The following is a 14,736-nucleotide window of genomic DNA, read 5'->3' on the forward strand; positions in this document are numbered from 1 at the left end:
GGCCCTTTAAGGGTTGTCACCAGTCGGCGGAGTAGAGCGCTGGAGTTGATCAGTTTAACGCAGCCGGACAGCTTTGAGAGGAGAGTTAGCAGTCACTCAGAATGGGGAACCTCACACATGTAAACCAGGGCGTCACAATGGCCCTTAAAGAAGTACTTCATACAAAAAAATAATCGGGTGGACATGTTCGAACCAGAGAACGTGTCTCTTTAATAAACAGTTAGTCCCGTGTGACATTGTCTTGTAGAATAAAAAAACAAAGCAAAACCACTTCTTAAACAAAATTATCTCACAAAGAGGTCGGTGCTTAAATTAAAATATACTTAAGAGGCATGATATTGATTTTTTTTGGTTAAAGTTATTGTAAAAGTTTGTGTAATGATACATACATGATTGTTACACCCACAAGAGTTTAGGCACAGATATGGAAGCAAAATATACGATTGGAAATGAGGAGTTAGATTTATTATATCAATCGCTGCCATTTAGCTAACAAGGCAAATACACAGAATTACATCGAATTTACACAAACCATTCGCCCAACAGGTCTGCCCATGCTTGTGCTCAACACTCCCGCTTCTCACCGTATCGATATGTCCTATTCTCTCTCTCTCTCCCTCTCCTTCAATGCACGTTTACACAATGTGAACACCAGTGTAATGCTAACGTGGATCTTAAACCGTTGCCAGGGCGGGGGGAGAGGGAGGGAGGGAGGATGCTGCCTCTTTAAGGTGGTGGCTGAGTGAGGCAGCGCTGTTTGCTGTCTGATTGACAAGAGGAGAGAGACGTTGTTGGTGCTTCCTTCCGCAGCCTCTCGGGCTCCCATCTCTCTCTTTCTCTCCCCCCCTCTCTCTTTCTATTCCTGCTCGGTAACTTTAAAGGAGGGATGCAGACTCTAGCGGCCTAAAATGGCTCTCCACCGATGGATTTATCCCCTGCTGCACACACTCCACTTCATCCTCAGCAGCGATGCGGCCAGGACTTACCCAGCCAACGAGGGTAAGTTTCACTTTGGACAATCATTACATTGAAACAGAGAGAGAGAGAAAGAGAGAAAAGTTAATGGTGTGGGATTTGAAATGTCTTGTGATGAGTTGAGGCACAAAACATCAATTGCTGGAATATTTTCTGCATGTTTATAGTATTGGAAGGAAGGGGCTTTGAATTACGGGCTGTAAGATGTTATTAGATCCAAGTTGCTTTTGGACATCATGAAGGGAGTTCTCCCGGTCTCACGGTTGCTTTATTGATACAGATGCAAACTCGACTATTAGGCTCGCCTGTATTGTTAATAATTTGCTGATGGAGCAGAAAGTTTAGCAGATGTTGGCAAGAAATAGCCTTGAGGACAGGGTGAAGAATCCGCGTTTGGGTCCTTTCCCTTGAGTGCACTTTTAATCAAATATATTTGCCCACATCTTTCTCTGGTAATGTTCGCTATCTAATAGCGTCATTTGTTAAGGGCTGGGGTCTGTGCTCAGCGGCGACAGTGAATTCAGATTTCCATTATTAAATAGATGTAGGTCAGTTATATGATGTCCTTTTTTCATGCATGCAGCGAAGTTGGTAATTATTTATTGATGCGCCCGGCGAAAGTTGCTTGTTAGGTCCGAAATGTTTTGCAAGACCAGTGTCCTTAATTCATACAGTATAGACTTTGTACCTGACAGAACACACACATACACATACTTGGTTCAGTGTCCTGATCAATCATCCTATGTGTGTGTGTTCCCATCTCTCCTACCCACTATGAAGATTGAATAACTCACTGGCAGGCACAAGGTGGCAGTCTTTCTCGCATCACGTTCTGCCACTGCTGATTTCAATCAGATTTTCTTTATGCAGACGACATCATTAGGGAGTTTTAACATGATGGGCTTAGTTTTACTCCCCCTCTCTCTTTTTAAGTAACAACGTCTTTTTTAAAACTGAAAAACATGATATAGAACATTTTTCTTACAGATTTGGAAACATTTAACTTTTCACCCAGTTTCTATTTTTTGTTAGCTGGTTTCTTGTGTAGCTATGTAGTTTGAACGACTGATTTAGCGACCAGTACACATGTTAGGGCACTATCTTCTTAAAGCTACAGAAGCCCACAATATTCCACCCCCCACCCCCCCCCCCCCCCCCACTCTTTTTGGAGCACTTCTAAGGTTCAAGTTTTTCCCTTACAAAGCTTTTTCTACCCCCACCTCAGATGGAGGTTTTTACTGGGATGTTACTGTGCAGAGGCTAGTTCTATGTTAAGGGTTGTTGCTCACATGATCACCCAGTGGGTTAATAGAGGGGTGGGCGTCACAAGAAAGCCCAACTTTGAATCTGCCCTTTTTCCACATATTCCAGCAGGGGTCACTAGACAGCATAGGAGTCTAGACAGCATAAGTGGGAAGCTGAGCTGATTTCAGTCTTCCTCCTGCTCCAAGTGCAATGCCAAGGATGTTAAAGCCAATTGTAGTGCCCAAGTTGAGATCAGCTAACATTTAGCATTGAGCAGATCAGCCATGATGTAATCGAATGATGGAACAGGCTCGCGGGGCTGAATAGCCTCTTCTTGTTCCTACAAGCAACAAGGTGTCAAGTGCAACTTGTTGTTAACTGCAGATTCGGATTTAATGTTCATCATTTATGCACAAACAGTATTGGCAGCTGCTGTACCCACAAAAGCTGATGTTAATCTTGAGGTGATGAGTCGAGATCAGCGATGAGAAAAAGTAAGCTGCACATTCCCGCTGTTAGCCTTCATCGGGAGTGGTATTCAGGAGCCTGCTTATATTTAACTGAGTCAGCCTTTTCAGTATCTACTGCTGTATTGGAGATGTGTCATTTCGCAACAACAATGAACAGTCCAAAGCTTTAAGTATCCAGAGAAAGGGAGGCCAGTGCTTTTGATAGGTTGAACAATGTACATGCCCTGCACTCTGTAAAAGATAAGTGCCTGAGTACTTTCAGCTTACCCTGGCCCATCTTGACATTCAGCAATTCTGTCTAATTTACTGCCTAAAATGTTTTTTAAAAAACGCACCATTTTGAGTCTATTACTACAAAGTATAACAACTGGTCGATGGCTAATTTTCTAATCATGAAACTGTAATTTCCGATTTTTTTTTAGCACAAGTGGTTAACCCTTCTCTTCTGAAGACACAGACTCATGTAGCTTTGTCTCCATAGATGGCCAACAGTCTTCCTGTGCCCCTTCCAAGTAGTGAGTCTAGATAGTGAACATCAGCAGGCAAGGAGACTATGGAAGGATTACAATCAAATCCCATCTGCTTTCAGCTGATGTTCACAGTTCAGCAGGAAAGAGTAGAAAATGTGGCTTTTTTTTCCCTCCGCATCCCAAAGAGACTGATGCCAGTTGTAGCAGTTCAATGCTCTGCTGGCTGAGACAAGGTAATTCAGTACAGATCAGTAATCAAACCTGGCATTGTAATAGTCTGTATCAGTACAAAGGGTGCATTTTCCCAACTAAGCCACTGAGACACTCAGCTATCACTTGCACATTAAAGTTAGGCCAGCACATTTATGGAATGATTGGATCGGTCAATTTTATACGTTAGCCAGCTATAGAAAGAAAGTCTTACATTTATGTAATGACTTTCACAATCTTAGGGCATCCCAAAGCACTTTACAACCAAATACTTTTGAAATGTAGTCACTGTTGTAATGTAGGAAATATGGCAGCCAGCTTATTGCGCACAGCAAGGTCCCACAAACAGCAATGCAATACCCCATAGAATCCCTACAGTGCAGAAGGAGGTCATTCTACACTGACTCTCAGAAAGACCATCTCACCCAGACCCACCTGTCCTATTCCCATAACCCCACACATTTATCCTGGCTAATCCACCCAACCTGCACATCTTTGGACATGAAGAGGCAATTTATCATGGTCAATCCACCTAACCTGCACATCTTCGGACTGCGGGAAGAAACCAGAGCACCCAGAGGAAACCCACGCAGACATGAGGAGAACTTGCAAACTCCACACAGTCACCCAAGGCCGGAATCAAACCCGGGTCCCTAGTGCTGTGAGGAAGCAGTGCTAACCACTGTGAGGAAGCAGTGCTAACCACTGTGCCACCATGCTGCCCAGATAATGACCAGATAATCTGTTTTTTGTGATGCTGGTTGAGGGATCAGAATTGACCAGGACAGCTGAGGGACAATTCTCCTTCATTTCTTTGAAACAGTGCATGAGATCTTTTCCATCCATTTCAGACAGCCAATTGAGCAACAGGTTAATATCTCATCTGAAAGAAGGCACCTCTGATGGTGCAGAACTTCGCCAATACCACACTGGAGCTGCGGCCTAAATTTTAAATGCAATACTTCATGTGGATAACAGAGAAGGTATGTAGATTCACAGAAGTGCGAGTTAGGTTGGTTGGCCGTCCTAAATTGCTCCTTTGTATCAGGGGGATTAGCAGGGTAAATATGTGAGGTTATGGGGATAGGGCCTAGATGGCATTGTTGTCGGTGCAGGCTCAATGGGCCAAATGGCCTTCTTCTGAACTGTAGGCATTCTATGATTCTATGTGAATGGTTCCTATTCCTGGCAAATAACTAGTGATGAAATATTGACATGTTGCTGTACATTCAAACTTAGTGAAGCTTTACTGCTAAGATCATGAGTTGAGCTGATTGTTAGGTCAAAAGTAGATCTTCCGCCATGACAGAGGGTAGGAGCTAATGAACACGGAGAGAAGAGTGAAATGATTGGAAATTGGTGGTTGTCATTACTCTTCCCATGAAATATTTGCCCCAGATTCCACAGAAATGATGCTTGCTATGTAGCCCCTCAATGCTGTTGCTTTTCTATAGATTTCTCAGTGTCAGGAAAGAACAAATCAATGTGGATGCAAAAGAGAAATGAATGAGTGGAATGAAGAGGAATATTTTTTTAAAATGCTAAGTAAGAATTTCAGCTCTGTGTTTCTGTCCAGTCAACTCACTACCGTAGCTCTTTGTCCTCTATAATAGAAAATTGAAGGAGCCACTCTTTTATCTATCGCCACTCAGGGTCACTCAGCTCTTGACTTTATTGCAGCCTTGATCCAAACATGAACAAAAGAGTTGAACTCAAGAGGTGAGGTGAGAGTGACTCTTCTTGACATCAAGGCAGCATTTAACTGAGTGTGGAATCAGGAGTCCTGGTAAACCTGAAGTCAATGGGAATCATATTTAGCATAAAGAGAGATGGTTGTGATTGTTGCAGGTTAATCTCCTCAGTCCTGGGCTACAGGATCTCCTCCAGGTAGTGTCCTAGGCCCAACCATCTTCAACTGTTCCATCAATGACCTTATCTTCATCATAAGGTCAGATAATAGGGATGTGCGTGGATGATTGCACAATGTTCAGCACCATTCATGACAGCTCAGATATTGAAGTAGTCCATGTCTACATGCAGCAAGACCTGGACAATAGTCTGGTTTGAGATGATAACTGGCAATAATACTTGTGCCACACAATGACCAGGCAATGACCATCTCCAACAAGAGAGAATCTAACCATCACCCCTTGTCTTTCATTAGTATTACCATCACTGAATCCCTCACTATCAACATCCTAGGGATTGTCATTAACCTGAAACTGAACTGGACCAGCCATATAAATACCGTGGCCAGAAGAGCAGTTTAGGAGCTGTGAATTCTGCTGAGAGTAACTCACTTCCTGATCCCCCCAAGCCTGTCCACTATCTACAAGGCACAAGTCAGGATTGTGATGGAATACCCTCCACTTGCTTGGGTGAGTGCAGTTCCAACAAGACTAAATAAGCTCAACAACATAAAGGACAAAGCAGCCCTCTTGATTGCCACCCATTCACCCTCCACCACCGACGAAAAGTGGCACCTGTGTGTGCCATCCACAAGATGCACTACAGCAATTCACCTTCGACAGCACCTTCCAAATCCATGACCTCTACCATCTAGAAGGACAAGGGCAGCAGATACTTGAGAACACCACCACCTGCAAGTTCCTCTCCAAGCTACTTACCATCCTGACTTGCAAATATATTACAATTCCTTCACTGTCGCTGGGTCAAAATCCTGAAATTCTCTCCCTAACAGCACTGTGGGTGTATCTACACCTAAGGAATTCCAGCGGTTCAAGAAGATGGCTCACCACCATCTTCTCAAAGGGCAACTAGGGATGGAAAATAAATGCTGGCCTGGGCAGCGATGCCACATCTCATGAATGAATTAAAGGAGATAATTAAAAGAACAATGTAAAATATTTACTTGATACAGACTGAGCATATATACTTCCCTTTACACTTCTCCCCATCATCTGAGAAATCATAACTTTGTTGCAAAACACATAGATGCTGTTGGGTCATTAACAAGCTGAATAGAATTCAAACCTGTAAAGGCCAATCAAATGGACCTAAGCACCATTATGTACTTGAGTATTCAATGATTTACAATTGTTCACACATTTGACTTCTGTTGCAGCCACATCGGATGGAGAGGAAAGGTTGCCATTGTTGGCAGCCAACCTTAATCTAGTTATATATACTGGGGCACTACCCAAATGCACTGAAACTTGTGATTGAGGTCATGCTGTGATTGACTTTATAGGCAAGGTTCTTTTGACCTGTTCCTTTCATTTTGTCAGCTTCCACCCACTCCCTGAAGGTGTTGGCTCTTGTGGATCTATGACCCATGGCAGCACACCAATCCTTTGCCCAAGTGAGGTTATTCTTCACATGTTGGCCCAGTCATGTCAGCATACAGTAAGATTATGGAGATAGAATAGGTGAACCTGATTTTGATCTCATTATATGTATATGAACCACAGCAGTCACTGGACTGGAATCTGGACTGTGAACCTTGGCTTTTCTTTCCCATTTGCTTCCAAATGGACATTGAAGGTCAGTTGTAGTATCCTTACTGCAGAGATCATTGAAATCACCATACAGTGGGGAATCAATTTTGGGACCTCTGGTCTGAATGCTGTAGTACTTAGATAATGTCTTTGCTCACAATAGTATTTGGAGTTTTCTCTCTCACCTCCATTCACAAAATGAATAGTTCAACACAGGAGGTGGCCAGTGAGTCCACTGTGTCTGTATTTTGCCGGACATTATATAGATAATAGTTAAATTTTTGATAACTTGTATTCATGTAGTATGGATTAGCTAGGCTGCTTCTTAGAGGAGTGGTGACAGATGGACACCAAGCTAAAGCAGAAGAGGGCAGGTGATCAAAAAGAACAGTCCAAGCAGCAATTTTCAAGGGAGCTTCTTAAAGGAAGAGAGGGAGACAATGAGGCAGAGGAGTTTAGGGGGCAAACTCCAGAGAGGTTGGCTCATACAATAGGCCTAATACAGTGCAACTTCCCACTGAACCCCCAGGGATATTCACTTGGCCATTTGCATTTCCAAGATGCAGTGCAGAAATTAAGTTCTATTAGACACATTGCTCTGTAAAACTGATTTTCTTGAATCCAATACCAATTCTAAAATGAGATTAAAGAACTTATCTGTAAATGAAGCACATCACTTGTTCAGCTAGTGTAATTTCAGCAGTGTCGCACTGACCCTTTTGTGTATACTGAAGTCTAATACATACACTTCTTTAAAATGGCCCCTTATGAATAGGAGTACTGTATTTAATAAAAGCCCATCCCTAACTGTAATTTGCTCTCTGTACATCTAAAGACTGCATTATGAAGGGTATTGAATCTATGTATTAAGAGATAGTGCCAAGCTGTTTGGATCAGTGCCAATTGATGCACTCAGACTTATGCAGGAACCATAAATACTGCCGTTGCGGATGATCTTTAATATCAGTTAAACACAGATTATCTGTCCTTTCTTATCCCTGATAAGCCTGGTTCCCCACATCACTCTCTAATGTTTTGAATTAACAATGCTACTCATTTCTCAGTTTGGTACACAGATAACGACTACTTGACAAAAGCAGAACTGGGTCTATAGAAGAGTATGAAGCAATGGAAACATAGATTAATATAGAAGCATTAAAGTCTTGACGTATCTTGTATTAATCCAGTTATGAATGGGTAATGCAGCTGGTTAAAAATGGAGAGAATAAATGCCCCTAGGTAATTCAGCATTACCTAGTGATTTAGTTCAGCCATACAAATCAGAAAAACCCATGCTTTGATTTCAGCTCTGTGTTGAACTGGTTGACCAAAGCAGACAACATGTGTCATCTGTCAGCTGGGTTAGTCAAAGAAGAAAACAATGATATCAGTCAGGATTCCTGATCCTGATTCTGTTGGAAATTCCTGTGTTGGTAATGGGCATGCACACATGTATGTCATCTGAATGGGTTTTGCCTCAAAGCCCCACCATGATGGGTTGCCCTATGCATATTGATCTCTAAGTCAAGGGTAACGGTGGCTATGAAACAACACTGGATCAAGGAATCAATATCTTCAGAGGTGGGAGAATGTTAACAAAAAACAATGGTCATTTCACATAGTACATGCAGAGATTGTGCCAGTTTTCTCTGCTCTTCTGGGGATGCTGGCTTTCATTGGGGTTCCATCCTACAAGTAGCAGAACCTCCCTGCTCCTTCTTCATGTGTGAGGCTAGACAAAAAATGGCTGCCTTTTATTTGCCTAGAAACAAAATGGCTTTGAACCCAACCCTTTTTCTATTAGACATCTATTTTTGAGCAATCAGGATTCACTGGATAGGAATCAGGAATGAAACCCTGGCTCTTTCATTGTCTAATTCAGTGGTGTTGAGGCCATTGTAGCACCACAACTAATTCCTAGATGGGATGAACTAACTCAGCATAGAGTAGGGACTCAAACCGGGACCATTTGACGTGTACATGTAATGCAAAGGAGGCTGGTTAGCTCAGTTGGCCAGACAACTGATGTATGGATCAGATTAACGCCCCCAGCATGGGGTTTAATCCCTGCTCCAGGTGAGATCACAGTAAGAAGTTTAACAAAACCAGGTTAAAGTCCAACAGGTTCATTTGGTAGCAAAAGCCACACAAGCTTTCGGAGCTCCAAGCCCCTTCTTCAGGTGAGATAGACACAGGGTCTGCCTTCTCATCCTACCTGTAGTAAAAAATCATGGCAATTTGCTATGCATTAGCGAATAAGCACCAAGGATCTGACTTTGGGGAGAGAACTCAAAATGAAGAAATAATGCTTCAACTAACTCAGACAAAACTGGGGCTATTTGCTGTGTAGTAAATGGACAATAGATTGTTGCCTGAGCTACAAACATAAACTCATAATCTGCTCCGCCAGTCTTCTATTCCCTCCAGTACATCATGCTCGCTGCCTCATTATATATGGTTTACTGACATTTTAAAAATCCCCTTAAAATACGAGATGGATGTGTCATTTGAAATCCGACAGATGAAATCTTCAGCTTGTGAAGAAGTAAGTGTGAATATTCAGCGCAGATAAAGTAGAAAAAGTAGATGCTGTAGTTTATGTAATGAAATGGAGTGGGTAACCACTACAGTGATACTACCCAGGAGCAGCTAAATGTAATGACAGCACAGAAGGGAGGAGAAAAAGAGGCAAGGATGTAGGTCAACTACAAACCTGCCATGTGTTACTCTTCAGGAGTGAGCCTTTAAAATGATGATGCGTGCAACTTAAAGAAATAAGTAAGTTGTACTCAGAGAGAGAACTGTTCACATCTTCAGAAGGATGCAAGGCGTTATATCTTGTGTGCTGTAAAACAACACAGACAGCAATTCCCCAGTTAACCTGTTTTGTTGATGTTGATTGAGAGATAAATATTGATGAGGACAAGAGGAAAACCTACTTGCTTTTCTTTAAATAGTGCCATGGGTTATTTTACATTTACCTGAGGAAAAAGATAGGGTCTCAGTTTCCATTTAATGTCATATGATAAACAACAGGGCCTCCATTCAATGTCATATGAAAGACAGCACCTTAAACAGTGCATCTCTCCGTTAATACTTCTCTTAGCCATGGCCTAGATTTTCCCTCAAGTCCTGCAATGGGGCTTAATCCATGATTTGACTTAAGAAATCATAGAAACCCTACAGTACAGAAAGAGGCCATTCGGCCCATCGAGTCTGCACCGACCACAATCCCACTCAGGCCCTACCCCCATATCCCTACATATTTTACCCGCTAATCCCTCTAATCTCCCAGGACACTAAGGGGCAATTTTAGCATGGCCAATCAACCTAACCTGCACATCTTTGGACTGTGGGAGGAAACCGGAGCACCCGGAGGAAACCCAAGCAGACACGAGGAGAATGTGCAAACTCCACACAGACAGTGACCCAAGCCGGGAATCGAACCCAGGTCCCTGGAGCTGTGAAGCAGCAGTGCTAACCACTGTGCTACTGTGCCGCCCAGAATTCTGCCACTCAACCATGTTAAGTAATCACAGATCCATAGAGTGAGTATCTTCATATTCTGCCATTCATGCTGTACAGAAATGCCACGTCTGTGTTGACCTGATATCGCAAGAAGTCTCACAACACCAGGTTAAAGTCCAACAGGTTTATTTGGTAGCACAAGCTACTAGCTTTTGGAGCACTGCCCCTTCGTCAGGTGAGTGGGAGTTCTGTTCACAATCAGGGCATATGAAGACACAAACTCAATTTACAAAATAATAATTGGAATGCGAGTCTTTACAGGTAATCAAGTCTTAAAAGGTACGGACAATGAGTGGAGAGAGCGTTAAGCACAGGTTAAAGAGATGTGTATCGTCTCCAGACAGGACAGTTAGTGAGATTTTGCAAGCCCAGGCAAGTCGTTATGGGGGTTACAACTAGTGTGACATGAACCCAAGATCCCGGTTGAGGCCGTCCTCATGTGTGCGGAACTTGGCTATCAGTCTCTGCTCAGCGACTCTGCGCTGTCGTGTGTCGTGAAGGCCGCCTTGGAGAACGCTACCCTGAAGATCAGAGGCCGAATGCCCGTGACCGCTGAAGTGTTCCCCAACAGGAAGAGAACACTCTTGCCTGGTGATTGTCGAGCAGTGTTCATTCATCTGTTGTCGTAGCGTCTGCATGGTCTCCCTAATGTACCATGCCTCAGGACATCCTTTCCTGCAGCGTATCAGGTAGACAACGTTGGCCGAGTTGTAAGAGTATGTACCATGTACCTGGTGGATGGTGTTCTCACGTGAGATGATGGCATCCATGTCGATGATCCGGCACGTCTTGCAGAGGTTGCTGTGGCAGTGTTGTATGGTGTCGTGGTCACTGTTCTCCTGAAGGCTGGTTAGTTTGCTGCGGACAATGGTCTGTTTGAGGTTGTGCAGTTGTTTGAAGGCAAGAAGTGGGGGTGTGGGGATGGCCTTGGCAAGATGTTCGTCTTCATCAATGACATGTTGAAGGCCCCAGAGAAGATGTCGTAGCTTCTCTGCTCCGGGGAAGTACTGGACAACGAACGTTACTCTGTCCACCATGTCCCATGTTTGTCTTCTGAGGAGGTCGGTGCGGTTTTCCGCTGTGGCATGTCGGAACTGTCGATCAATGAGTCGAGTGCCATATCCTGTTCTTATGAGGGCATCTTTCAGCATCTGGAGGTGTCTGTTGCGATCCTCCTCATCTGAGCAGATCCTGTGTATATGGAGGGCTTGTCCATAGGGGATGGCTTCTTTAATGTGTTTAGGGTGGAAGCTGGCGAAGTGGAGCATCGTGAGGTTATCCGTGGGCTTGTGGTACAGTGAAGTGCTGAGGTGACCATCCTTAATGGAGATGCGTGTGTCCAAGAATGCAACCGATTCCACAGAGTAGTCCATGGTGAGTCTGATGGTGGGATGGAACCTGTTGATGTCATCATATAGTTGTTTCAGTGATTGTTCACCATGAGTCCAAAGGAAGAAAATCTCATCGATGTATCTAGTGTATAGCATCGGTTGAATGTCCTGTGCGGCGAAGAGGTCTTGTTCGAAGCTGTGCATGAAGATGTTGACACATTGAGGTGCGAATTGATCCGCAGTGCAGCAACCGATGAGAAAAGAGTTGAATTGGACTCCTCCGGAAGACCGTTGCCCTCGACTTGACATGTATGCCCAAGCCGTCAGGAGGTGCGTCAACACCAGATTCATCAGCCGCACTCACAACACAGCCCCGAACATCACCCAAGCACAACGCAACGCCATCCGCGCTCTCAAGACCAACCGCAACATTGTCATCAAAGCAGCAGACAAAGGAGGGGCCATCATCATACTGAACAGAACGGATTACTGCAAAGAAGTGTACCGACAACTGAACAACGGGGAACACTACAGACAGTTACCCGCAGATCCGACCAAAGAACACACCCGTCAACTCAACAGACTGATCAAGACCTTTGATCCGGACCTTCAGAGCAACCTCCGTGCTCTCATCCCACGTACTCCCCGCGTTGGAGATCTCTACTGCCTCCCGAAGATACACAAGGCAATCACACCCGCCGTCCCATCGTATTGGGCAATGGGACCCTGTGCGAGAATATCTCCGGCTATGTCGAGGGCATCCTGAAACCCATTGTATAAAGAACCCCCAGCTTTTGTCGCGACACTACGGACTTCCTACAGAAACTCAGCGCACATGGAGCAGTTGAACCAGGAGCACTTCTTGTCACAATGGATGTCTTGGCACTCTACACCAGCATCCCCCACAACAATGGCATTGCTGCAACTGCCTCAGTACTCAACGCTGACAACTGCCAGTTTCCAGATGCAATTTTCCCCAGAGGTCTTCACCTTCAACAACCAGTTCTTCATCCAGACACATGGAACAGCCATGGGGACCAAATTCGCACCTCAATATGTCAACATCTTCATGCACAAGTTTGAACAAGACCACTTCACCGCACAGGACATTCAACCGATGCTATACACTAGATACATCGATGAGATTTTCTTCCTTTGGACTCATGGTGAACAATCACTTAAACAACTATATGATGACATCAACAAATTCCATCCCACCATCAGACTCACCATGGACTACTCTCTGGAATCGGTTGCATTCTTGGACACACGCATCTCCATTAAGGATGGTTACCTCAGCATTTCACTGTACCACAAGCCCACGGATAACCTCACGATGCTCCACTTCGCCAGCTTCCACCCTAAACACGTTAAAGAAGCTATCCCCTATGGACAAGCCCTCCATATACACAGGATCTGCTCAGTTGAGGATCGCAACAGACACCTCCAGACGCTGAAAGATGCCCTCATAAGAACAGGATATGGCGCTCGACTCATAGATCGACAGTTCCAACGCGCCAGAGCGAAAAACCGCACCTACCTCCTCAGAAGACAAACACGGGACACGGTGGACAGAGTACCGTTTGTCGTCCAGTACTTCTCCAGAGCGGAAAAGCTACGACATCTTCTCCGGAGCCTTCAACATGTCATTGATGAAGATGAACATCTCGCCAAGGCCATCCCCACACCCCCACTTCTTGCCTTCAAACAACTGCACAACCTCAAACAGACCATTGTCCACAGCAAACTACTCAGCCTTCAGGAGAACAGTGACCACGACACCACACAACCCTGCCACAGCAACCTCTGCAAGACGTGCCAGATCATCGACACGGATGCCATCATCTCACGTGAGAACACCATTCACCAGGTACACGGTACATACTCTTGCAACTCGGCCAACGTTGTCTACCTGATACGCTGCAGGAAAGGATGTCTCGAGGCATGGTACATTGGAGAGACCATGCAGATGCTACGACAACGGATGAATGAACACCGCTCAACAGTCACCAGGCAAGAGTGTTCTCTTTCTGTTGGGGAACACTTCAGCGGTCACGGGCATTCGGCCTCTGATCTTCAGGGTAGCGTTCTCCAAGGCGGCCTTCACGACACACGACAGCGCAGAGTCGCTGAGCAGAGACTGATAGCCAAGTTCTGCACACATGGGGACAGCCTCAACTGGGATCTTGGCTTCATGTCACACTATCTGTAACCCCCATAGCGACTTGCCTGGGCTTGCAAAATCTCACTAACTGTCCTGTCTGGAGACAATACACATCTCTTTAACATGTGCTTCCTGCTCTCTCCACTCACATTGTCTGTACCTTTAAGGCTTGATTACCTGTAAAGACTCACATTCCAATCGTTATTTTGTAAATTGAGTTTGTGTCTTTATATGCCCTGTTTGTGAATAGAACTCCCACTCACCTGACGAAGGGGCAGCGCTCCGAAAGCTATTGGATTTTGCTCCCAAATAAATCTGTTGGACTTTAACCTGGTGTTGTGAGACTTCTTACTGTGTTTACCCCAGTCCAACGCTGGCATCTCCACATCTTGACCTGATATCGACAGCCCTGCAAATGCTGGATGAGGACTTTACCCTTTTACTTCTGGGACTGAGTTTGAATGCAACCCAAATTGATTGAATTCAGTTCTCAGCTGTCTTGCAACAGTTTTACAGATCCTGAGTGAAGTGAGTTTTGGCAGTTTTAGTTCACTCCCCAGTGAACTCCTCGTATAAAACCTTAATCCAACACTAATTATCTTTAATTGGATAATTCCATGCCTGTAAAGGGCAGCCCTGCTGTGGGGAATTGAAATTCTATGATGGGGACTGAATAACAGGTGTAGTTTGCTGAATGAATTCTGCCTCCATAGTGACCTGTGCAGTTTTCAAATGAAGGCCCTAGTTTCCCCCCCAACCCTGAAGAAAAGTGCAACAGGTCTGCGAGACAGACTATTGTGTCATCAGGTTGGTGAATTCATTGTTGTTCTAACTAGCATATTATTTCCTTTGCTAGATATTAACGAGCAAATGTGGTCTCCAGTG

General features: G+C 44.5%; 1 protein-coding gene across 1 annotated transcript in view; it reads left to right on the forward strand.

Moving 5' to 3' along the window:
• The first annotated feature begins 966 nt into the window (after positions 1-966).
• The window catches only part of LOC144485508 (ephrin type-A receptor 3-like), a 368,384-nt gene continuing 354,614 nt past the window's right edge, over positions 967-14,736 (forward strand). The window contains exon 1 of the mRNA XM_078203656.1: positions 967-999. The gene's annotated coding sequence lies outside the window, so the exon portion shown is untranslated. The remainder of the gene's footprint in view (positions 1,000-14,736) is intronic.

Source organism: Mustelus asterias, chromosome 3 (genome assembly GCF_964213995.1).
Source record: "Mustelus asterias chromosome 3, sMusAst1.hap1.1, whole genome shotgun sequence".
In the NCBI taxonomy this organism is placed as follows: Eukaryota; Metazoa; Chordata; class Chondrichthyes; order Carcharhiniformes; family Triakidae; genus Mustelus; species Mustelus asterias.